Raw genomic sequence first — 23,923 nt, 5'->3', positions numbered from 1 at the left:
ACCCAGAGGTCGATGGATTGAAACCATCCTCTGTTAAGGCATTTTAAATCTCAATCTTATTCAGGAGGCCTTTACAATACACACAAAGAGTCTTTTAGATGACTGACTATTATGAGAGGTCAGATCTTTAAATAGCCCTCTCTTCGCAGCAGTCTTCGCTTACGGCCATACCAACCTGAGGGCGCTAGAGAGCTACAGGTAGTGTTGGCTGCAGTTGGGAGAGGAAGGCTCTCCTCCATTTAGATTTTTCTGTTAGTGTTTGTTTTGTGAGTTGTTTTTGGAGTTTTAGTTTATTTTTTGTGTGTTTTTTTCAGTTTTAAACCACCTAACAGCAGCATCTTGCTGGCTGGAGGGTGGTTAATAGTTTTATTTTGGTGTTTTTGTACAATGGATGGATGACACTGGACTGGCTGGAGAGACACGCATGGCAAACGACACTGGACTGGCTGGAGAGAGACGCATGGCAAACGACACTGGACTGGCTGGAGAGAGACGCATGGCAAACGACACTGGACTGGCTGGAGAGAGACGCATGGCAAACAACACTGGACTGGCTGGAGAGGGACGCATGGCAAACGACACTGGACTGGAGTATCGACAACGAGCAGGACACGGTAAAAATCAAGATGCAAGACATACATGTGGTGAAAGGAAATACTTTAAAGGAGGCAACTGTGATTGTGAATGTGGAGAATGTAAGTGAGGTGAGAGCTGTGGATATTATTAAAGCGGTGACAGACAAATGTGGATATGGTAAAATCTTAGCACTGAGGCCAAGACAAGGAAAGGAATATGAACTGACAATGGAAAAAGAAGAAACTTGTGATGAACTGACTGAGGGATTGTTAATTAAAGGAGTGAACTGTGAGATAAAGAAAATGCAAAACAGAGATTATGTTGTCTCTTTCATGCATCTGCCCGTCTACCTTGCTGATGAATAGATTTTAAATAAACTGGAGGTTTGGGGGGTTTCCCCAATTTCCAAAATAAAGCGGCGTGTTTATCCGGGCACCAGCATCGAGGATGGGACAAGATATGTAAAGGCGCGGTTTTCGAAAGAGGTGGCCTCCCTACCGTACAGCACAAAAATAGAAACGGCAGAGGGCCCACAATACTTTAGGGTGATGCACAGCCATCAGGTGAAGACTTGTCGGCTGTGCATGAGCCCAGATCATGTGGTGAAGGACTGCCCGGAGTTTAAGTGCCATAAATGCGAGGAAAGAGGCCACTTCGCGAGAAACTGCAATGCTGTGACGTGCCCGGAGTGCAATTTGGTTTTAAATAAGTGTAAGTGTTGGATGCAGGGTGAGGAGGAGGAGCAGCAGCAGGTGGGCGGGCAGGTGCATGAAAGAGACAACGAGCAGCGAGACGTTGGAGAAAGAGTACATGGTAAAGGACTGGAATTAAATAAGGATATAAATCAACAGAAAGAGTATACCAAACTGATCATACAAACACAACAGGATAGGAGAATTTGGACACAGATGGATTTGACGGACAGCTTGCAAAATGCTTTGGATAATGTGGAACTGGTTGATGAAAGGAATAAAGTACTGCATGATGCACAACAGGAGGGAATTGTATGTACACCGATGGATGTGACGGACAGTGTGCAAAAGGAGATGGGCGCGGTAGAAATTAATGATGCTACAAAAGAGTGTGAACAAGGAAAAGAAAATGAGGAGACGCAGGGGAAATCATCGAAAAGAAGAAGATCTGTAAAGGTACTGCCCAATCTTGATACTGCAAATAAAAGAATGCTTAAAGAAGATGGGATTGAGTGTGCAAATAAGTATGAGCTGCTAAAGGGTTTGGAGGAGATGGACTGAGTTTATGGGTTTTATGCTTGTTTTTATATGTTTTATGCTTTTAAGAATTGTTACTTTTAATGCTAGAGGGCTTTCGAACGTAGGGAAATTTGAAAAAGTGAAAGAAATGTGTAAAGGACAGGATGTGATTTTATTACAAGAAACTAACTGGAGGGAAGAGTACATGACTGAAATAAGGAAAAGGTGGAGTGGAGACATTTTTTATAACAATGGTGATGGGAGGCTGGGAAGAGGAGTTGTGATTTTAATAAAAGAAAACTGTGGGGTTTCATGTAAAACAATATATAATGACATAGATGGGAAATGTATTGCTGTTGAAATGGAGTATGAGGAGAAAAAAAAATATTGTAGTTAATATTCATGCACCGACTGTAGAGAGTGAAAAGAAGGAATATTTTAATGTGTTAAGAGATTTTTTTAAAAAGCATAAAGAAGTTATTATGATGGGTGATTTTAATACTGTTTTCAGTAAATTAGAAATGGGTGAGGGAATGGTTTTTAAAAATGATAAAGGAAGAAAAGAACTGAAATTATTAATGGAAGAAAATAATATGATTGATGTATGGAGAGAAAGAAATGAAAAAAAGAAAGAATATTCAAGGAGGCAATTAGTAGGGAATTTTATGTGTAAAACTAGGTGTTAATTGATTGATTGGTTAAATGAGTATGCTCCCAATTATTGTAGGTTCCTCTCAGGTGTGTTTGTCATGTGTCCATGCCATGTGATGTTCTATTTAAGCAGCACCTGTACCAATAAACAAATGACTGTGTTCTCACTGCAACCTGTGTGAAGCCTGTTTGTCTTTAGCCGGTATCTAGCCAAACTCTGAACTTAACAGGTTATGGGCCCAGATACGCTGACGTTTGTGCAGATACGGCGTGAGTAAGAAGGCAGTTTGTACATTTAAATTTGGGTCTCAATGTTTGGAGTACAAGCACCATGAGCGAAAGGACAAATTCACGTTGGTCTCATCTTGTGTTTGACGGAGACGAAAAGAATTATGAACTGTGGGAGACAAAGTTTTTGGGCCATCTATGGTTGCAGAAATTGAAGGACATAATTTTGAATGGGCCCGCCGTGGGTGCGGATGCAGACGCACTGGCTGAGGATGCATCAAAGAATGCTGAAGCATATGCTGAACTGATCCAATTCCTCGATGACAAAAGTTTGTCCCTGGTCATGCGAGAGGCTGCGGATGACGGGCGTGGAGCACTCAAGATCTTGCGGGATTATTATGCTGGTAAGGGTAAGCCCCGCATTGTGAGTCTCTACACAGAATTGACTTCCCTGCAAAAGCTGAGTGGTGAGAGTGTGACTGACTATGTCATACGTGCTGAGACCTCAATCACAGCGCTGAGGAATGCTGGAGAAGTATTGAGTGATGGACTATTAGTTGCAATGGTTTTGAAAGGGGCTGCCAGAATCATTCAAGCCTTTTTCCATTTTTGTCACGCAAAATGATGAGACTCTTTCTTTTGCGGATTTTAAGACAAAATTGCGGAGCTATGAGAGCACTGAAGGTATGCGCACAGCTGTGGCCGAAGACAATGTTATGGGGGCCCGGGCACATTCAAGGAAGGCCAGTGGACCAGCAGGTGTAAGGGTGCGGAGCACTGAAAGTGGGGACATTGAGTGTTTCCGTTGTGGCCAGAGAGGACACAAGGCAAGACAATGTCAGCGTGATCAACAGTGGAACAGTCAGGGTAAACGTACCACATGGCGAGGAGGATGGAAACAACAATGGCAGGATGATAAACATGGGGTGTATGAAGAGACCGACAATACTTTTGCCTTCAAGTTGATGACCAGTGATTGTCAGCCAGGGAGCGATGTCACCCGAAAGGGGTTGATGGTGGATACTGGTGCAACATCGCATATCATCACTGATCTAGCTAAGTTTAAGAGCTTCGACGACAAATTCCAGGCCGAGACGCACTGTGTGGAGTTGGCTGATGGCACAAGGTGCAAGGGGGTCGCGGAGCGCAGAGGAGAAGCAGAGGTATGTCTGGTCGACAGTAGAGGGCAACACCTCAGTGCCACACTGAAGCAGGCGCTGTACATCCCCTCCTATCCCCAAGACATTTTCTCTGTGAGAGCTGCAACTTCCAGCGGGGCAACAGTGATCTTTAAAGAGGGTGAGGATGTCCTGCAGTATAAAGACGGTACACGTTTTCTTATTCATGAACATAACAGGCTGTTCTATTTGCCTACTGTGCTAGTAAACAATGACTGTGATAATCAATGTATGAGTTGTCATGATATTCAGAAGTGGCACGAGATTTTGGGACACTGCAATTTTAATGATGTTCAGAAGTTAGAGAATGTTGTGGATGGTATGTCAATTAAGGGTAAAGTACCCAAGTCTATGCAATGTGATGTGTGTGTCCAAGGTAAATTCACTCAGAGTAGGAACAGAAAGCCTGATGTGAGAGCCAAGTCACCTCTAGAGTTGATACACACTGACTTGGCAGGCCCCATTGACCCAAAGTCCAGAGAAGGGTATTGGTACACACTTTCCTTTACTGATGACCACTCAAGTGCAGTGTTCGTGTACTTTCTGAAGTATAAAAGTGACACAGTGGATGCAACAGAGAGGTTCCTAGCTGACATAGCCCCATATGGGAACGTTACATGTATCAGGTCTGATAATGGTGCTGAATTTACTGGACAGGGTTATCAAGTATTACTTCGCAGGAACCGAATCAGACATGAGACCTCAGCACCATACTCCCCACACCAGAATGGAACTGCTGAGCGTAACTGGAGAACTCTTTTTGATATGGCTAGATGTATGCTCTTAGAAAGTCAGTTACCCAAGGAGCTATGGCCGTATGCGGTCCAGACAGCAGCGGTGGTGAGGAATAGATGTTTTAACAACCGCACCAAACAGACACCTTATTTTATGCTGACAGGAAAGACACCCAATATGTCCAGGATGCAGAAGTTTGGTACTGTGTGTTTTACATATAGGCAGGACAGGAAGAAGCTAGACTCAAAGTCTGACAAAGGCATCTTTGTTGGATACGATAAGAACAGCCCAGCCTATATGGTCTATTATCCTGACAGTAGAAAGGTGATGAAACACAGGTTGGTGAGGTTTATGTCCAATATTGAGGGACAAGAGACGGATGACGTGTCTGATGATGACACTGATATGCGTTATAGCACAACCAGACCTGACCCTGATAAACCCAAGCAGTGTGACATTCTAGAGAATAGGCTAGGCCCAAGCCATATAAGCCTACAGTCAGCCGAGGTTAAGCCAGAATCACATTCTCCAGATACCCTGAGTAGAGAGAGGAGATACCCTGGTAGAGAAAGAAGGAGGCCTGATTTCTATGGCGTAGAGAGTGATCAGGTGCAGATCAGCATTGATTATTGCTATAAGATGGTTTCCAATGTACCTCAGACTTTTAGAGAAGCTGTGACTTCATCCAACTCAAGGGAGTGGATTGATGCAATGGATGAGGAAATGAAATCACTGAGGGATAACACCACATTTACTTTGACCAACCTACCTGAGGGCAAGAAAGCAGTGGGGGTAGATGGGTGTATGCTATCAAAACCAATGCTGATGGATCTGACAAATATAAAGCTCGCTATGTCGCCAAGGGGTATAGTCAGGAGTTGGGTGTAGATTATGGAGAAACTTTTTCTCCTACTGCCAACCTTACCAGTGTGAGAGTGTTGATGCAGAAAGCTGCTCAGGAGAATTTAATTCTCCATCAGATGGATGTTAAAACCGCTTACTTGCATGCACCGATTGATTATGAAATTTATATGGAACAGCCAGAGGGGTATGATGTAAAGACAAATGAGAAGATGGTGTGTAAACTGGAGAAATCATTGTATGGGCTAAAACAATCAGGTCGAAACTGGAACAAAATGTTACATAACTATCTGTGCGAAAACATCTTTGTGCAAAACCCAGCTGATAATTGTGTTTACAAGAGAGAAACAGAACATGGGAAAGTGATAATATTGATATGGGTTGATGACTTGGTTATTGCTGCCAGTGATGAGAGCGCTTTAAAAACTGTCAAAGAGATGCTTACTGAGAAATTCCACATGAAAGATTTGGGAAAACTGAAGAATTTTCTAGGTATCACTTTTGATCAGTGTGATGGGGGTGTGACTATGTCACAGCAGAGTTATGTTGGGAAACTGCTGGAAAGATTTGACATGCAAGATTGTAAACCCAGGTCGACACCTTGTGAACCAAAGTTGAATTACACTGATGGTAATGCAAATGAGAGGTGGTGGGTAGTTTAATCTACCTAACCTCATGCACTAGACCTGATTTGAGTTATGTTGTTAGCAAATTGTCCCAGTATTTCAGTGAGCCAACGGAAGAGCAGTGGATAACTGTAAAGCATGTACTGAAATATCTGAAAGGTACAAATGACAAGATGCTTTGTTACAAGAAATGTGATGAAGGGTTAAGGTTGATGACTTATAGTGATGCAGATTGGGCAGGTGATGAAAATGACCGATGTAGTACATCTGGTTACTGTGTTAGCCTATGTAAGAATGGTCCTCTGATTTCTTGGAAGACCAAAAAGCAGCCAACTGTAGCATTATCAACATGTGAGGCTGAGTACATGGCCTTAGCTGCCACTATACAAGAGTGTTTGTACTTGAAACAATTGGTTGAACATCTTGATGATTACCAGTATGGTGTACCTATGATTTATGAAGATAACCAAGGTACAATTGCATTGGCAAAGAATCCTGTAAGCAGACAGAGATGCAACCTGTGTGAAGCCTGTTTGTCTTTAGCAGGTATCTAGCCAAACTCTGAACTTAACACTAGGATTGATTTTATTTTATGTACAAGGAACATTGAAGGTTTTATCGGTAATATTAAATATGAGGAATCAAGCTTAAGTGACAATAAACCACTTTTTATACAAGTAGACTGGAGTTCAGTGAAAAGAGGGCCGGGTGTATGGGTTTTAAATGTAGAGGTTTTGAAGAATGAGGAGTATGTGTTAAGTATTAAAGAAATTATTGAAAAAGAAAAGGAGAATGAAATGTACAGTGAAGATAAAAGGATATGGTGGGAAAATGTTAAATATTTAGTAAAAAAATTCACAAAGTATTACAAATTAATACAGATGTGTAAGAGGAAGAAGGAGAGAGAAATAAGAGAAAAATTGGAAAATGAATTAAATGAGAATGGGAAAGATATACAAAAATAAAAGAATTGGAGGGATTATTGAAAGACATGGAAGAGAAAAAATATGAAGGTGCAAGACTAAGGAGTAAAGCTAAATATACTGTGGAGGGTGAAAAATGTACAAAGTTTTTCTTTGATCTAGAAAAAACAAGAGGGAAAGCTGGAATGATTAAAGAAATAAGAGGGGAAAATTGTGTAGTGGTGGAAACAAATGAGGAAATATTAAAAGAAGTAAAAGAATATTATGAAAATCTGTTTAGTGCTGAGGGGTTGAAAGAAGAAGAGAAATTGGAGTTACTAAATCAAATAAAACCAACAGTAGGAGAAGTAGACAAAAAAGAGTGTGATGAAGAGATAAGAGAAGAAGAGATAAAAAGAGCAATAAGTGAATTAAACAAAAATAAAAGACCAGGTATAGATGGTTTGGGGAGTGAATTTTATATCGTTTTTAAAGATTTTATAACCAGTATTTTAAAAGAAGTATATGAAGATACTTTTAAGAAAGAGGAAATGAATCAGAGAATGGGGATGGGATTAATAAAGTTGATATATAAAAGAAAAGGAGATAAAGTAGACTTAAAAAATTATAGACCAATTACAATGCTGAATACAGATCTGAAAATTTTAACAAAAGTTTTAGCCAATAGATTGAAAGAGGTAATGCCAACTATAATTGAAACAAATCAAGTGTATGGAGTAAAAGGGAAAGATATAGCGGAAACAACTTTAAGTATAATTGTTAAATAAGATATATGAAAGAAAAAAAAAAAGGATATGTTATTAGTTTGGATTTCGAAAAGGCCTTTGATAGAGTGGAGCATGAATATTTATTTGGAATTTTAAGAAGGTACGGGTTTGGGGAAAATTTTGTCAAGTGGATTACAATTTTATATAGGGGAGCAATAACAAGAATACAGTGTAACGTTTTTTTAACAGAATGTTTTTAAATTACTAGGTCAATAAGACAAGGATGTCCATTATCAGCGCTTTTATATTCTTTAGTTGCAGAACCATTGGGATTAGCTGTTAAAATAGATGAAGACATAAGAGGTATAAACATTGAAGGAAGTGGGGGAAATGAAAAAAATATTTCAATATGCAGATGATTCAACAATAATAGTTAAAGATATAGAGAGTGTTAATAAAGTAATGGAAGTAGTACAGATGTTTTGTAGGGGATCAGGAGGCAAGTTAAATGAAGAAAAAAAACAACATGTGAGATTTGGAGGACTAAATGTTTTAACGGATTATTTTCATTTTAAAGAAACAAAAGAAATAAGGGTTTTAGGTATTCTAATGGGAAAAGACGAAAGGAATGTTAAAGAAAAAATGTGGGAAGAAATAGTAGGAGGAATTGAAAGAAGGTTAAATTTTTGGAAATTGAGGACTTTAAGTTTAAAAGGGAAGGTTTTAATTTTAAATGTGTTAATGGTGTCAAAGTTGGGGTATGTTTTATATGTGACTGCTATGCCAGTGTGGGTGGAGAAAAGGTTGAAAAAATGTTTTTTAGATTTTTTATGGAATAGTAAACCGTCAAGAAGTGCAGATAGTACATTAATAGGAGAAGTAGGGAAAGGAGGGATGGGATTAATTGACGTTGAACAGAGAAAAAATAGCTTGAGAATTAAAATAGTAAAAAAATATCTAGATGATGGTCACAAAACTGCATGGAAAAAGACAATGGAATATTTTTTAAACAAATGTGGGGATTTTAACATGGGGGATGGAATTTTATGGATGAAAACGAAGAATTGGATGACAGAAAGATTACCAGAGTTTTATAGAGAAATGTTTAGTGCCTGGGGAAAATTTTTAGACAAAGTAGAGTATGATCCACATGAGAGAGAAAACATTTTAAATCAACCTCTGTTTTTAAACAAAAACATTTTAAAACAAGACAAAGAATTGTTTTTAAAGAAATGGTTGGAAGTGGGGATAACAAGAGTCAGAGATGTTTTATATGAATTTAAAGAAGGATTTTTACCGACACAATTTATTGTGGATGCAATGGAAGAGGCAAAAGAAGATTACAGTGAACAAGAAATAAAAAATAAATATGAAATCATTAAAAATGCAATACTTAAAGAGTGGATTAAAAGAATAGAAAGTATGGAAGGAGAGCCAGAGAAATGTATTAATGTGAAATTAGGGGAAAAACTGTATGATTTTAAGGAATGTACTGTGAAAATGATTTATTGTGCTTTTAGAGATGATGTTTTTAAAGAGCCGATTGTAAATGGATACTGGGTGCAGAAATTCAAAGATTTTAAAAAAGAGTGTATATGGAGAAACATGACGGGGAAATGTGTGGAAACAAAATTGGAATGTTTGGAGTATTTTATAAGGCATAAAGTGGTTTTTACTGATGTTATTTTAAATAAAATAGGAATGGAAGAAAATGCTCTGTGTAAAGTGTGCCAGGAAGAAGAAGAGGGGATTTTACATATGTTTTTACATTGCAGAGAGCTGGAGGACTTTTTAAGGAAATGTAAATGTTTAATTAAAGATGTGACTGAGGAGTGGGATGAAAATGTGATGGAATGGAACAGAGTTGTGATGTTTGGTTGGGAAAAAAAAAGTGTAAAAACAAAAGTTTCATCAATCTGTGTGTAATGCTAATGAAAAGTGCAATATGGGACAGAAGAACTGTGGCTAAAAAGGAAAAAATTGTGTTGGATGTTTGGAGTGTGTTTAAAAGAAAAACAGAATTATATATTGAAAGACTGTATGTGTACTTTAAAGGTGTAAATATGTTAGACTCTTTATGATGTTTTTACCCCAAAAGTTTGTTGTGTTTTAAACGTTTTAATGTGGAAATTTTTTAAATTATCGATGTAAAGGAAAGATGTGTAATGTAGAGATGTGTAAAGACGATGTTCTGTATTTTCTATTTGACTGTGTTTAATCTATTGTATTTTATGGATAGAAATTTCTTAATTAAAAAAAAAAAAAAAAGGCTATGCCCGATCTCGTCTGATCTCAGAAGCTAAGTAGGTTTGGGCCTGGTTAGTACTTGGATGGGAGACCGCCTGGGAATGGCTCATGACCCCCCCAAGTACATATATCTCAAACCTGGGATGGATCGAAAATGATCAAAATGGATGGTGCCACCTGGTGGTCAAAGTGTTATTTACAGAAATTGTCATGTACAAGGCCTAGTTTATTGAAATCCTGATTGTTTTATTATTTTCATAGTTTGAGTTGATGTAGCTGATGAGATTCATATAGTCAAGTGGAAAAGTGTGCAATTGTTACATTTTTGGGCTGAATTAAGAAATATGTGTACACATCATCAAAGACATCAGAGCCGTTCACAGAACTCATTTTTGTGACCACCCAGGGGGTACAGCCAGCGCACGGTGGGGTGTGTTCACACCTCTGGTAGTGACGGAGAAGAAACAAGGACTTCTAGTTGCTCTGATGGGTTTCAAAAGGGATGGGATAGTGTAAAAAAAACACAAGCATTCAGAGACTCCAAAATACTTGAAATACTTTTACAACTTTTATTTTTCACCCAGATTGTGTTTCATTTAAAAGGCAATGCATGGCACAAGTAAACAAGATCTGTTTGGTTTAAAGCTCGCTCACCACAACAAGGTACAGATCTACGAGCGAGAACACGAGAGACAAACATTTACTACCATTTGCAAACATTTTGTTAAACATGGAAGCTGACAGACATACAAACATCACAAGGACACGCACACATAAATAACATTAATAATAATCAAAAACACTTAATTAAAAACACAAACTTTTGATTTGTACAGGCCCAAGCCCAATAAAGAACAGGATTATCCAAAGACTCAGGTCACTAATCAACAAATAAAGTGTTTTCTTTGGCAATTTTTTGTTAAACATGAAGCAGACAAAGACATACAAACAACACACGACAAAAACAAATATTATCTGAACATGAACAATCACTTAAGGGTTATGAAAACTGATTGTGTTAGATCAGAACTGATTAAGGCTAAAATGATTGAGGTTAGATTGGCCTTGATATTGAACATAGGCCAGAACATGTTTGTATATAAAAAAAAGATACTACAAAGTGCATTTTAAGAGCAACATAAATAATAATAAAAAACAAACAAGAACATTCTAAAGTAAAACTGGAAAGTGCATTTTTTGAACTTTTGAACTATATAAATAAATTGTTTTTGTTTGTTTGATTGTGTTTCAAAGTGCTTCAAGTACAATCTAACAAACAAACAAGCCTCTTTCTCTCTCCTACAGATGGCACAGGAGAAGTGGCATCACACAGGTATGTTATTTACACAGTTATTTACACAGAACCAGCAGTATGGGTGCTGCCGACACAGTGGGTGGTCCATAGGTGGACGCAGCAGGCCTTGGCCGAGTGGAGGAGGACGACGCTGTGGGCTGAACGGGCCAGTTCACAGGCACAGGCTCTGGCTCTTCAACAAATAATCTGGAAATAAAATAAAATACACATGTAATGAGTATTGATATGATGTGTGTGCTATTTGCTTTCCACAGCCAACAGGTGAAACAAAGTGCTTATGACAACTTACCCCCGCGTCTCACCACGCCTTTTTCCAGCCTCGTGATGAACGTGCTGGTACTGGACCTGAGGCCGGTCTGGCGGTGGGAGGGATGTTGGTAGCGCAGGAGCTTCCGGGAATGGTGCGTCCGACAGCACTTTCAGGTGAGGCGTCACCTTCGGCAGTACCGTCGCCCCGTAGTTGGCCTTTTTCTCCTCCCTGGCAGCGAAGGTCGAGATGGACTTGGCGTTCAAGTTGAGCAGTGGAATGGCGAGACCGCCGAGGATGGGGTCGTCTTGAACTCAGTCTGCAATCCTCTTATACTGTCCCTTCAAAGAAGCCGTGACCTTGCTGGGGGAGGTGAGCTGATTGGCCGGCGCTCGGTTCTTCAGCATCTTGAGGAGGAGGTATCTTGGGATCCAGCCATGTAGGGTCATCAACGGTGCTGGGGGCCTCTGCAACAGACTTTGCTGCCTCTGTACACTGCAGCCTGGCCTCTCCTTGCCGGTACAAAACGATGTTGGGGTACTGGTGTTGCTGTTGATGGCTGACCAGCGATGATTTGGTGGTCAAGCTCTTCCTGCAGACATCACAGTCAAAGGTCTCCCTGGCGACGGCATAGATCTTCAGATGCCTCGTCAGGTTGGACTTTTCAGTGAAAGTCTTGTGGCACACGCTGCACCGATGTCTAGGCTTCTCCATGTTTCATCTGGTACAGTAAAACATGAAAAAATGAGTAAAACTAAAAGCAGATGAGGGCTTAAATACATTTTTATAGACCCTGCAGCCCTAGTAAAAGTAGTAACCAAAAACAGCCCATTCATTCATCACTTTGTTTTTAGCATGCAAATAGCAGTTGACATGCTTACATTTCTAAAGCATATTTACACATCGAATTTCAACTCCACACTGTTGTAACACTATCTCTTTCATGGTCTTAAAGGTGCCATCTGTAATGTTTGGCAAAAAAAATCAAGTCATACTCCACATTCCATACCAGATGGGGGCAGTATGCCTCAATAAAGTGAATTGGTCTACTCTAGAGTAACAAACGACAACACAGTACTTTCACAACAACACTACAGCCATAGCCTCTCTTGCTCTTGCTGCTCTTGCCGCTCTGCTCACGATGCTGCAGAAAGATTTGTGAGCGTTCAGACGCTCTAACGTAGATCGAATGCTTATTTTGTAATTAAAGCGGCCGCAAAGCAAACAAGCTTGTTGATCTCGTGCAGACTAACCACAAGGAGTTAGAACCTCATTAAATATTGTTGTGGACGAAATTTTAGGATCCTTTACTTAAAATGAACAATCTCAGACACCTTGGTCCATGTATCACTTTTAATAAATTTTTTTATGTCCCTGTAGGCAAATGGACACATCATAGATTAATACAAACGCTAAACAGCAATAATCAACCTGTCCTTTATTCTGCTTGAGAACTAATGTGCCAACTCTCAAGCATTCACCGTGAGACACACGCAATTGACTCTTTTCACACGCTTTCACGCCACACATCAATTTTTTCACGCACGGAAAAACCACGAAGCAAAGAGGACACGGAGACCAACAGACTAGACAGAGCAGGTTAGTTATGATACATAGGGCTGTGCAAAAAATCGAATGCGATTTTCATGCACCTCTCATCAGTAAAGACGCTCCTGTAATTAGAAGTATATCTCCGGCATGTGCATTCAGATCAGGGTTGCCAGGTTTTCACAACAAATCCTGCCCAGTTGCTTCTTAAAACGAGTCCAAAACTAGCCCAATCGCGTTTCCGGGAGGTTCCCCGATAAAAATTGCTTCCCGGGGTTAAAATATAAATTTTTGGGAAGGGTTTCCCTGGTAAAATTAGCATTTTAGGGGCTAAATATCACGTTATTGGTATTGGGATTGCTTCAAACCGCGGACATGAAAAACAACCGCAGACTTGGCAACACTGGTTCAGGTGGAGCGGCAGTTACTACACAGAGCCGTAGTCTACCGACAACTAACACAAAATCGCTTTCGAAATCGACAAAGAATCGCCTGCGATTTTAACATCGATGTTGCATAGATTGTCAGTGAATTCCTGCTCTGTGTAGTAAATGCCAACCAGTGTTGCCAAGTCTGTGGTGGTTGTTTTTCATGTCCGCTGGTCACACCGACCCCAATACAAATAACGTGATATTTAGCCCCTAAAATGCGCATTTTACCAAAGCAACCCTGCTAAAAAAACCTATGTTTTAACCCCGGGAAGCAATGTTTTATCGGGGAACCTTCTGGAAGCGAGATTGGGCTAGTTTTGAGAAGCAACTGGGCAGGATTTGTTGTGAAAACCTGGCAATCCTGATCTGAACACACGTGCTGAGATATACTCCTAATTACAGGAGCGTCTTTACTGATGAGATGTACATGAGTAAAGACATGCACAGCCCTATATAATAAAATGGGTAACATTAAGCTATAGCTAGCTAATTATCAAACGCAGCTACGGTTAGCCATCGCTAACATTAGCACATTTATCGAACAGCCTTCGATACATTTCTATGTTATAACTTCCCGAAAACAAATACACAAACATATAAAACAAACTTCTAGCGAAATACTAACAAGCATCTAACTTGCAAGTTCGGAGTCGAACCTCATTTCTTTCAGGTCCATCAGTTGTCTCCAGCGATTAAAAGCAGTGCCGATGTTTACTCTGGCATTCTTATCGGATTTGATTTGTGATTCCGAGCGCGGTTGTTTCCCTGTAGCGGGTGTTGGTCTCTTGCCAAGGGCTTCAGCTATCCTTCCGCTCTTTTCCCTGAACTGAAAGTAGTGGGCTGTACTTTCCACACGATTGACATCAGGTTCAAGTACACGCCCACAAGCCCTGCGAGTTATTCGTGTATTGCAGGTTGGCTGGTGGATATGTTGCCCGCATACCGACTCCCACGGCCGAAACTGGTATTACAACACCTGTCGGGCCGGGGCTAGTAATGCTAATGCTAATTAAGGTTGATATCTCTGCAGCACTATAACTTGACGTTTTTTTAATGACATCATCGCCCTTATTTCTTCTCATTCTTTTGATGCGTGTAGGTCATGTTATGGATATTTTTACCTCAATTTCTGCATATGGCACCTTTAAGAAGTGAGCTAAAGTGTCTGATCACATTTTTGAAGAATTTCCAGGGATCATCTTCTCCATGTTTCATCTGGTACAGTAAAACATGAATAAATGAGTAAAACTAAAAGCAGATGAGGGCTTAAATACATGTTTATAGACCCTGCAGCCCTCGTAAAAGTAGTAACCAAAAACAGCCCATTCATTCATCACTTGTTTTTAGCATGCAAATCGCGGTTGACATGTTTACACTTTTAAAGCATATTTACACATCGAATTTCAACTCCACACTGCTGTAAGACTATATATATGGTCTTAAGAAGTGAGCGAGAGTGTCTGATCACGTTTTTAAAGAATTTCCAGAGATCGTCAGGTCATTACAGCGGCGATTGGTAGCTCATTCATTCATTTTCAATGCATTTAGCATGCTAATCGCGATTGATATTCTAACACACCTAAAGCATATTTAAGCTTTATTTCGAGTCCACACAGTAGTAGTACATTCTTCAACGTCTCAACATGTAAAATCAATAGTCTGGTCCCATTTTAAACGCATTTCAGAGAGATAAAACCTAGCTATTTTAATGTAAACAAGCGGAGCTAGAAAGTTAGTGTCAGTACGGCGCTGACGAGATATTACCATGTAAAACCTTGAATATCAGCCAAATTATCACAAAATATATGGAGTTTCATTCATTACTTAGCACATAATTATACCAAATGTACCTGATAGTAAAGAAAACAGTCCCAATCGATCATCAATGACACAGAACAAATAACATACATAGTACAGAGCATAGGACAGTCAGTGTAATATACAGTTACATTAATTAGTTACAGGGGATCTAAAGAAAACTTCATAATATTTTAGGCATGTTAATGACTTTTTGTTTTTTATCAATTTCAATGAAGATATAAAACAATCAAATTCAATTAAAAATACTTTAAATATAGGGGATGAGTTTAAACATTTTTGTTTATGTATGTAGAATTTCGCCAGCAATATGAATAAATTAACAATGTATTCAAGACCTTTGTTTACATTATTTTCATAGTACATAATAATATCCTTTAAAGAAAAATAATATTTATCCTTTACAAGAGAAAAAATAAAATCTGCCAATTCTTTCCAAAACTTATGGGAAATTATACAATCAAAAAACAAATGTGTTAATACCTCTTTCTCATTTTTACAAAAATAACATAAATCATCAATATCAGAGTATCTTGAAATTATTGATTTAACAGGGTAGATGGTATGCAAAATTTTAAAATGTATTTCTTTAGTTTTGTTATTAATACAATATTTAAATGGGATTAACCAAGCAGTCTTCCAATTAATATTATCAATAATAGAGTTCCAAAAACATTTTCCTCTAGGTGTTATTTTATTTTGTTTTTGGAAAATAGTGTAAATATGCTTGTTATTGCATTTTTTACCAATCAATTCAAGACCGTTTAAAATTAATTTTGGTTTTGTCCTTACTATAGAGTTGTAGTGAATATTACTTTTAACCAGATGTACAAGAGTGGAAGGAATAGCTTTAATGACCAAATTAAATTCCTTAAAATGCACAGAGAAATTGTGGATTCGCATAAATTGTTCATAAGTTAAAAGATTTCCAAAATTATCAAACATATTAATCAGATGATGAATATCCCTGTTAAACCAATTCCTTAAAAATAAAGATCTATTGGCACTCATTATATTGATATTATTCCATATGAAGGCAGTGTGAGGAGAGAAATTGTGTGAGTAGCAAATTTTCCATGCTAAAAGCACTTGCTGGTGGAATTTTGACAATTTAAGAGGGAGTTTAGAAATATTAAAGTCACAAGTTAACAGAAATTCTAAGCCACCTATTTGGTCAAAGAGACTGTGTGGGATGTGGTTCCAAAGGGAGTAACGATCAATCAAACATTTTTTAATCCAATTGATTTGAAAAGTTCTATTAACATCTTCAAAATAGAGTATTTCCAGACCCCCTTCAGCTTTCTTGTTAGTAAGAACTCTTTTCTTCAGTCTTTGGGATTTGTTTTTCCAAATAAAAGAATAAAACAGATTATTGATATCTTTAGAATAAGAATCTTTAACATATAAAGATATGGCGGGATAGACAAATCGAGATAAGCCTTCTGCTTTACATAATAGGACACGACCATAAACAGAAAGATCACGTTGTAACCAACAGTTTAGTAATGCTTTGGTCTTTTTTAATCTAGAGGAGAAATTTAAGCTTTGTCTTTCTGTAACATCCTTTGTTACAAGAATTCCTAGGTATTTGACAGAGAATTTCACTGGAATATCACTTATAACTTTATCATTTAAATTGTGTAAAGGAAGGATTTCACATTTGGATAAATTTAGAATTAGGCCAGAAGCCTTTGAGAAAATGTTGATGAAAGAGATAGCAGTAGGAATAAGAGATGAGCTCTTTAAAAATAAGGTTGTGTCATCCGCCAATTGTGAAATTTTAATTTCTTTACCAACAATTTGGAGACCTTTAATTTGTTCATTATTAGCAATACCAATGGATAATAACTCGACAACCAACAAAAATAAAAAGGGGGAAATTGGACAACCTTGACGTACTCCTCGGTTAATGTTAAATCTTTTAGAGGTGGAAGTATTAAGTATTACAGAACTATTAATATCATTGTAAAACATTTTAACTACATTCAAAAATGTATTTCCGAATCCAAAAAGTGTTATAGTTTTAAATAAAAATTCATGTTCAATTGTATCGAATGCTTTATAAAAGTCTAAAAAGAAAATAACGGCTCCTTCATCAACATTCTCAGCATAATCCAAAAGGTCAAGCACAAGTCTAATATTGTTAGTTATGTGTCGTCCTTTCAAAAAACCTGATTGACATTCACTAATAATTTTATTTAAACCTTCTCGTAATCTGTTAGCAAATACTAAAGTAATTAATTTATAATCAATTGTTAGAAGAGAGATTGGTCTCCAATTTCCTATCAAATTTGGATCTTTATCCGGTTTAGCAATTAATGAAATTATACCTTGTTTCATAGTATTAGTCATTTCACCACTGTTAGTACATTCATTATACATATTATAAAGAGGTATTTTGATCAGTTCCCAAAAATGTAAGTAAAATTCTACTGTCAACCTGTCTATACCTGGTGCTTTCCCTTTTTCCATTCTTAACAGGGCATCTTTGATCTCAGAAGAAGTTATATTGGATTCACAAAAATCATGAAAATCTTTATCAATAATAGGAGAATGTTGATGGACTATTTTAATGAATTCTTCACAATTATATAAATAAAATTTGGAATCATATAGTTCTTTATAAAAAGAGTAAACAAAGTCAGAAATTGTTTTCTGATCCATACAATGATTCCCGTTAATATTTAAAGCAGTTAAAGCATTTCTTTTAACATTTCTTTTTTCAAGTGCGAAAAATAACTTGTATTTTTTTCTCCCTCTTCAAGCCATTTCGCCCTAGAACGAATAAAAGCACCTTTAGCCAGGTCTAAATAGATCAAGTCTAGCTGGGATTGAATTGCGACCAATTCAGCTTCTTCCTCCTTAGTAAGATTGTGCTTATGTTCCAGTATCCCTAACTTATTAATTAACTCTAACTCATTTTGTTTATTCATTTTTTTAAATTCTTTACTACGTTTAACTGCAATCTTTCTAACATTATATTTAAAAAATTCCCATTTACATTTAAATCCTTCCTTTACACCTCCCAAAATGTCATTTGCAATTTTTTTAACACTATTATTAAAGTATTCATCCTTAAGAAGATTATTATTAAATTTCCAGTACCCTCTAAGACTAGAATTCTCTTTTGTGCCTATAAGGGTTAAAGAAATAAGCTTATGATCAGTTAAAGGGGCATACTTTTGAACGATTTCCTTGACATATTGCAAGGCAGATGTAGAAATAAAAAACATCAATTCTAGATTGCAAAGATTTGTCTTTGTTAGACCAAGTATATTCAGATATTCCAGGGTTGTAGAATCGCCAAGCATCCGTAAGAGATAAATTGGCACATAGAGAAGGTAAATTTGATTGTGCATCACGTTGAGAAGAAGGAGGTGGATATCTATCACACAGATTATCCTAGCATTCATTAAAGTCGCCTGAAAATATAACATATGAAGCTTGGAATGCATCAAGTTTGCATTGGATAATATCAGAAACCTTTGCAAATAATGACTTATTCAACGTATTGGAATTGTGACCATAAATATTACAAAGTATAAATATAGTATTGTCTAATTTCACAGTCAAAATAACCCATCTTCCGTTTTCACACGTCACAGAGTTCAGAACGTCTCCTTTAAATCTGTTCAACAAAACCAAAACTCCCGCTGAATGCGAAGTGCCGTGACTGAAAAAAATTGATTTTCCCCATTGAGATTTCCAAAATGTTTCCTCCAAATCTGTAGAATGTGTTTCTTGACAAAAAATAAAGTCAGCATCTGTCCGTTTTAAAAAAAGAAATAAAGCCTTTCGCTTCGTAATTTCTCGAACGCCCCTTACATTCAGTGACACTATGCTCAGAGAATTAAACTTAAAGTCCATTCCGAAAGAACTAGAACAAGAAAAAGAAAAAAGAAAGAAAAAATTCACAAATTACCAAGCTTCAAGACCTAATGTCTTGAAGCTGAAATTTACTATTCTAAATTAGAAGCCCCGGAGATGCAACAGGCAGTAAACAATTATGGGGAAAAAAAATTATAATTCGCCCGGCAAGTAAGAAAATTTGAAGATGCCTTTAATGGTTTTTCAATCAGAAATCCATCAGTCATTAGTGTCAATCCTTTTCCCCTCGATGTATGCATGTGGACCACGAAATATAGCCCTTTTGCCTTCCTCTCTAGCCTTCTTCACCCTCGGCCACAGTTTTTCTCTTGCCGCTTTGTCTTCAGGCGATAGCAACTCAGAGATGTGTAGCGCGTTGTCCAGTAAAAATCTGAGTTTTTGGCTGCCCTCCAAATCGCGTCCCGGTAACGGCGCATCGAGAAGAGAATGATAATGGGTTGCTTATTTGGTGGCGTTGATTTGCGACCAATACGATGAACTACGTCCACCACCCGATCAAGCTGGTCTTGAACATCTGGAGCAACCTTCGCAAGAGCATCGATAGTTATCCGTCTGACATTTTCACCATCAGCCTCCTTCAAGCCAGGTTAGCACTTCTGGAATTTTTCAGTAATTATATAATAGTTTTTCATCAGAAAAAAAAAAGTAAATGCCCACTCTTAGAAAACCGGGAGTATGGGCCTGGTTAGTATTTGGAAATTTTCACTAATTGTCTAATAATCTTGCAAAAGAATAAAAAGATAAGAAAAGGAGTCTATAACCAAACTCAGAATCTAAGCAGGTTTGGGCCATGTTAGTACTTTTGGAATTTTTTCAGTAATTACCTACTAGTTTTGCATAAAAATTAAATAAATAAAGAGTCAATGTCCAATTTTAGAAAACCAGAGCAGGTTTGGGCCTGGCTAGTACTTTTGGAAATTTTCACGTATTGTCTAATAATCTTGCAAAAGAATAAAAAGAAAAGAAAAGGAGTGTATAACCAATCTCAGAATCTAAGCAGGTTTGGGCCAGGTTAGTACTTTTGGAATTTTTTCAGTAATTATCTACTAGTTTTGCATAAAAAAAAGACTCAATGGCCAGTCTTAGAAAACCAAAGCAGGTTTTGGGCGTGGTTAGTGGCTAGTACTTTTGGAAATTTTCACTTATTGTCTAATAATCTTGCAAAAGAATAAAAAGAAAAGAAAAGGAGTGTATAACCAATCTCAGAATCTAAGCAGGTTTGGGCCAGGTTAGTACTTTTGGAATTTTTTCAGTAATTATCTACTAGTTTTGCATAAAAAAAAGACTCAATGGCCAGTCTTAGAAAACCAAAGCAGGTTTTGGGCCTGGTTAGTACTTTTGGAAATTTTCACTTATTGTCTAATAATCTTGCAAAAAAAAAAAAAAGAAAAGAAAAGGAGTCAATGCCCAATCTCAGAATCTAAGAAGGTTTGGGCCCAGTTAGTACTTGGATGGGAGATCGCCTGGAAATACCAGGTGCTGTAAGCTTTTGGGTTTCCTTCCCTACTTATATAATGCACTGGCGAGTATAGTGGCTGATCTTTAAATAGATTTCTCTTTGCAGCCTCCTTCGGTTACTGGCCAAACCAACCTGGCTATGCCCGATCTCGTCTGATCTCGGAAGCTAAGCAGGTTTGGGCCTGGTTAGTACTTGGATGGGAGACTGCTTGGGAATACCAGGTGATGTGAGATTTTGGGTTTCCTTCCCTACTTATGTAATGCACTGGCTATTATAGTGGCTGATCTTTAGGTGGTTTTCTGTGGGACCAGGGGAGGTCACAAAGGAGTTAGAGGTAGAGAGGATGTTCGGCATCGCTCTCCACCATGGCCCTCCTTCTTCCCTGGGCTCATGTGGAACGGATCGGAGCCGCCATCTCACCATGGTGGATGGAGAGGAGAGAGGAAGCGTACGCCTGCCGATCCAACGCCACTGTACGAGATGGCCGCCAGCCCAGCGTCATTTCACAAGATGGCCACCAGCCCAATGCCGCTGCGCAGAATGGCCGCCGACCCAGCACCATTGCACAAGATGGCCGCCAACCCAGCACCACGAGGCAAGATGGAAGCCAGCCCAACACCACAGCACAGGGCGGCCGCCAGCTCAGAGCCACGAGGCAAGATGGATGCCAGTCCAGCGTCACAGCACAAGATGGCCGCCAGCCCAGAGCCACTGCGCAGAATGGCCGCAGGTCCAGCGACACGGCACAAGATGGCCGTCAGCCCAACGCCACAAGGCAAGATGGACGCCAGCACAGCGCCAACGCCCAAGATGGTCGCTGAGACGTTTTTGGATTATTTCTCCATGTTATAAAAGATCCTAGAGATTCCCAGGAGTGTTCATGTCACGTCTGCCGATCCAGAAACTGTTCACGTCTCGTCTGCTGAGCCGGCGCCACAGTACAAGATGGCCACCAACCCAGTGCCACTGCACAAAGTGGCCGCCAGCCCGGAGCCACTGCAGAGGATGGCAGCTACAGTGGGCTTTCCTGAGTTGAGTCAGGTTCCCGTTGACTCTCCAGAGTTGAGTCAGGTTACGGTTGACCTTCCAGAGTCGAGTCATATTCCCGTTGACCCTCCAGAGTTGAGTCATGTTCCAGTTGATCCTCCAGAATTAATTCAGATTCCTGTTGACCTTCCGGAGTCGAGTCAGGTGCCCGTTGACCTTCCAGAGCTGAGTCAGGTTCCGGTTGACCCTCCAAAGTCGAGTCAGGTGTTCGTGGACCCTCCAGAGTCGAGTCAGGTGCTCATGGACCCTCCAGAGTCAGGGTTAGTCACAGTTGATCTTCCAGAGTCAGGGTTAGTCACCATTGACCTTCCAGAGTCAGGGCTAGTTCCTGTTGACCTTCCAGAGTCGAGTAAAATTCCAGTTGACTATCCAAAGTGGAATCAGGCTCCTGTTGACCATCCAGAGTCGAGTCATGTTCCATTTAATCCTCCTGAATCAAGTCAGATTCCTGTTGACCTTCCAGAGTCGAGTCAGGTGCCCGTTGACTTTCCAGAGTTGAGTCAGGTTCCGGTTAACCCTCCAAAGTCAAGTCAGGTGCTCATGGACCCTCCAGAGTCAGGGTTGTCAACCGTCAACCCTCCAGAGTCAGGGTTAGTCACCGTCGACCCTCCAGAGTCAGGGTTAGTCACCGTCGACCCTCCAGAGTCAGGGTTAGTCACCGTTGACCCTCCAGAGTCAGGGTTAGTCACCGTCGACCTTCCAGAGTCAGAGTTGGTCACAGTCGACCTTCCAGAGTCAGGGTTAGTCACCGTTGACCTTCCAGAGTCAGGGCTAGTCACCGTTGACCTTCCAGAGTCAAGTCAGGTGCCCGTTGATTTTCCAGAGTTAAGTCAGGTTCCGGTTGACCCTCCAGAGTCGAGTCAGGTGTTCATGAACCCTCCAGAGTCGAGTCAGGTGCTCGTGCACCCTCCAGAGTCAGGGTTAGTCACTGTTGACCTTCCAGAGTCAGTGTTAGTCACCGTTGACCTTCCAGAGTCAGGGTTAGTCACATTTGACCCTCCAGAGTCAGGACTAGTCACCATGGACTTTCCAGAGTCAAGGCTAGTCACAGTTGACCTTTCAGAGTCAGGACTAGTAACCATGGACTTTCTTCAAGGACAGAGTCAAGTCACTGGTGATCTTCAAGGACTGAGTCAAGTCACCGGTGATCTTCAAGGACTGAGTCAAGTCACCGGTGATCTTCATGAACAGAGGCACATCACCAATGATCTTCATGAACAAAGGGAAGTCACCATTGATCTTCATGAACAAATACAAGTCACCAATGATCTTCATGAACAAATGCAAGTCACCAATAATCTTCATGAGCAGAGTCAAGTCAGCACCGATCTTCTGGAATCCAGTATAAACACCATGGGATTACCAGAGTTTCATCACTTCTCTGTGGAACTACTCAAGCCTCTCCATGGCTCTGTTTTACCATTTAATCTGGCCCTCATTCCTTCCCCCTGATCCTCCGCCGCTCCACCTCCCTCCTAGTCTCTTTGTGTCTTTGGTTTTCCCTTGAGTTCGGGTGGAGCATCTGGCAGCTGCTCCGTGGAGGAGGGGGTACTGTCACGCTGTCTAGTCTCTGTGTCCCTGGGTGTCCACTAGTTAGCTCACTTCCCCTTAGGCACTTCACCGTAGGCACTAGAATTCCTCTAGTCTGGTTCTGTCTTCACAGTAATTGCACTCCTATTAATTGCACCAGGTGCAGGAAATCTATTGTCATTAGCCTCCCGATATATTCCTGTCTTTTCCTGTTGTTTGTATGGAGTCCTTACCCTTCGTTTTACCAGCTTTTCTCGTCATCCAAGTTTCCCCCTTGCCTTCTCGTCCTCCGAGTTCCTGTTCCTTTCCTTCCTTTTGCCTCTTTTTGTTTTGTTTGTTTGCTTGGACTGCTTGTTTGGTTTTACCCTGGCTTAATTATGTTTAACAACGAATTTGGATTACCATTTATTGAATAATAAATCTTACCTGCATTTGGATCTCTCCCTCTCCCTGTCTCTCTGGTGTACGTTCATCACAGACAGTTTTTATGCTACACAGGATCAGTAGTTCATCATGATGTTGTTTGCACTCCTGTTAACAATAACTTTATGCTTCTCTCAGTTGCAATTTCAAGTCATATTGATACATTCCATTCCTGTATTTCTGATGTGTGAATATGCAATGGCATTACTAGTTTTTGTGGAGCACTTTGTGGAGCTCTATGGGAAGGAATATGTGGTCTAGAAATTGCATACCC

The 23,923-nt window shown here is 39.5% G+C and overlaps 1 pseudogene; it reads left to right on the top strand.

Annotated features, from left to right (window-relative positions):
- The first annotated feature begins 20,762 nt into the window (after positions 1 to 20,762).
- Positions 20,763 to 20,882, top strand: LOC128020363 (uncharacterized; annotated as a pseudogene).
- Positions 20,883 to 23,923: the final 3,041 nt, after the last annotated feature.

The sequence above is a fragment of the Carassius gibelio genome, chromosome A9, assembly GCF_023724105.1.
Source record: "Carassius gibelio isolate Cgi1373 ecotype wild population from Czech Republic chromosome A9, carGib1.2-hapl.c, whole genome shotgun sequence".
NCBI lineage: Eukaryota > Metazoa > Chordata > Actinopteri > Cypriniformes > Cyprinidae > Carassius > Carassius gibelio.
Note: the sequence above shows the minus strand (reverse complement) of the source record. Positions and strands in the feature narration are given on the sequence as shown.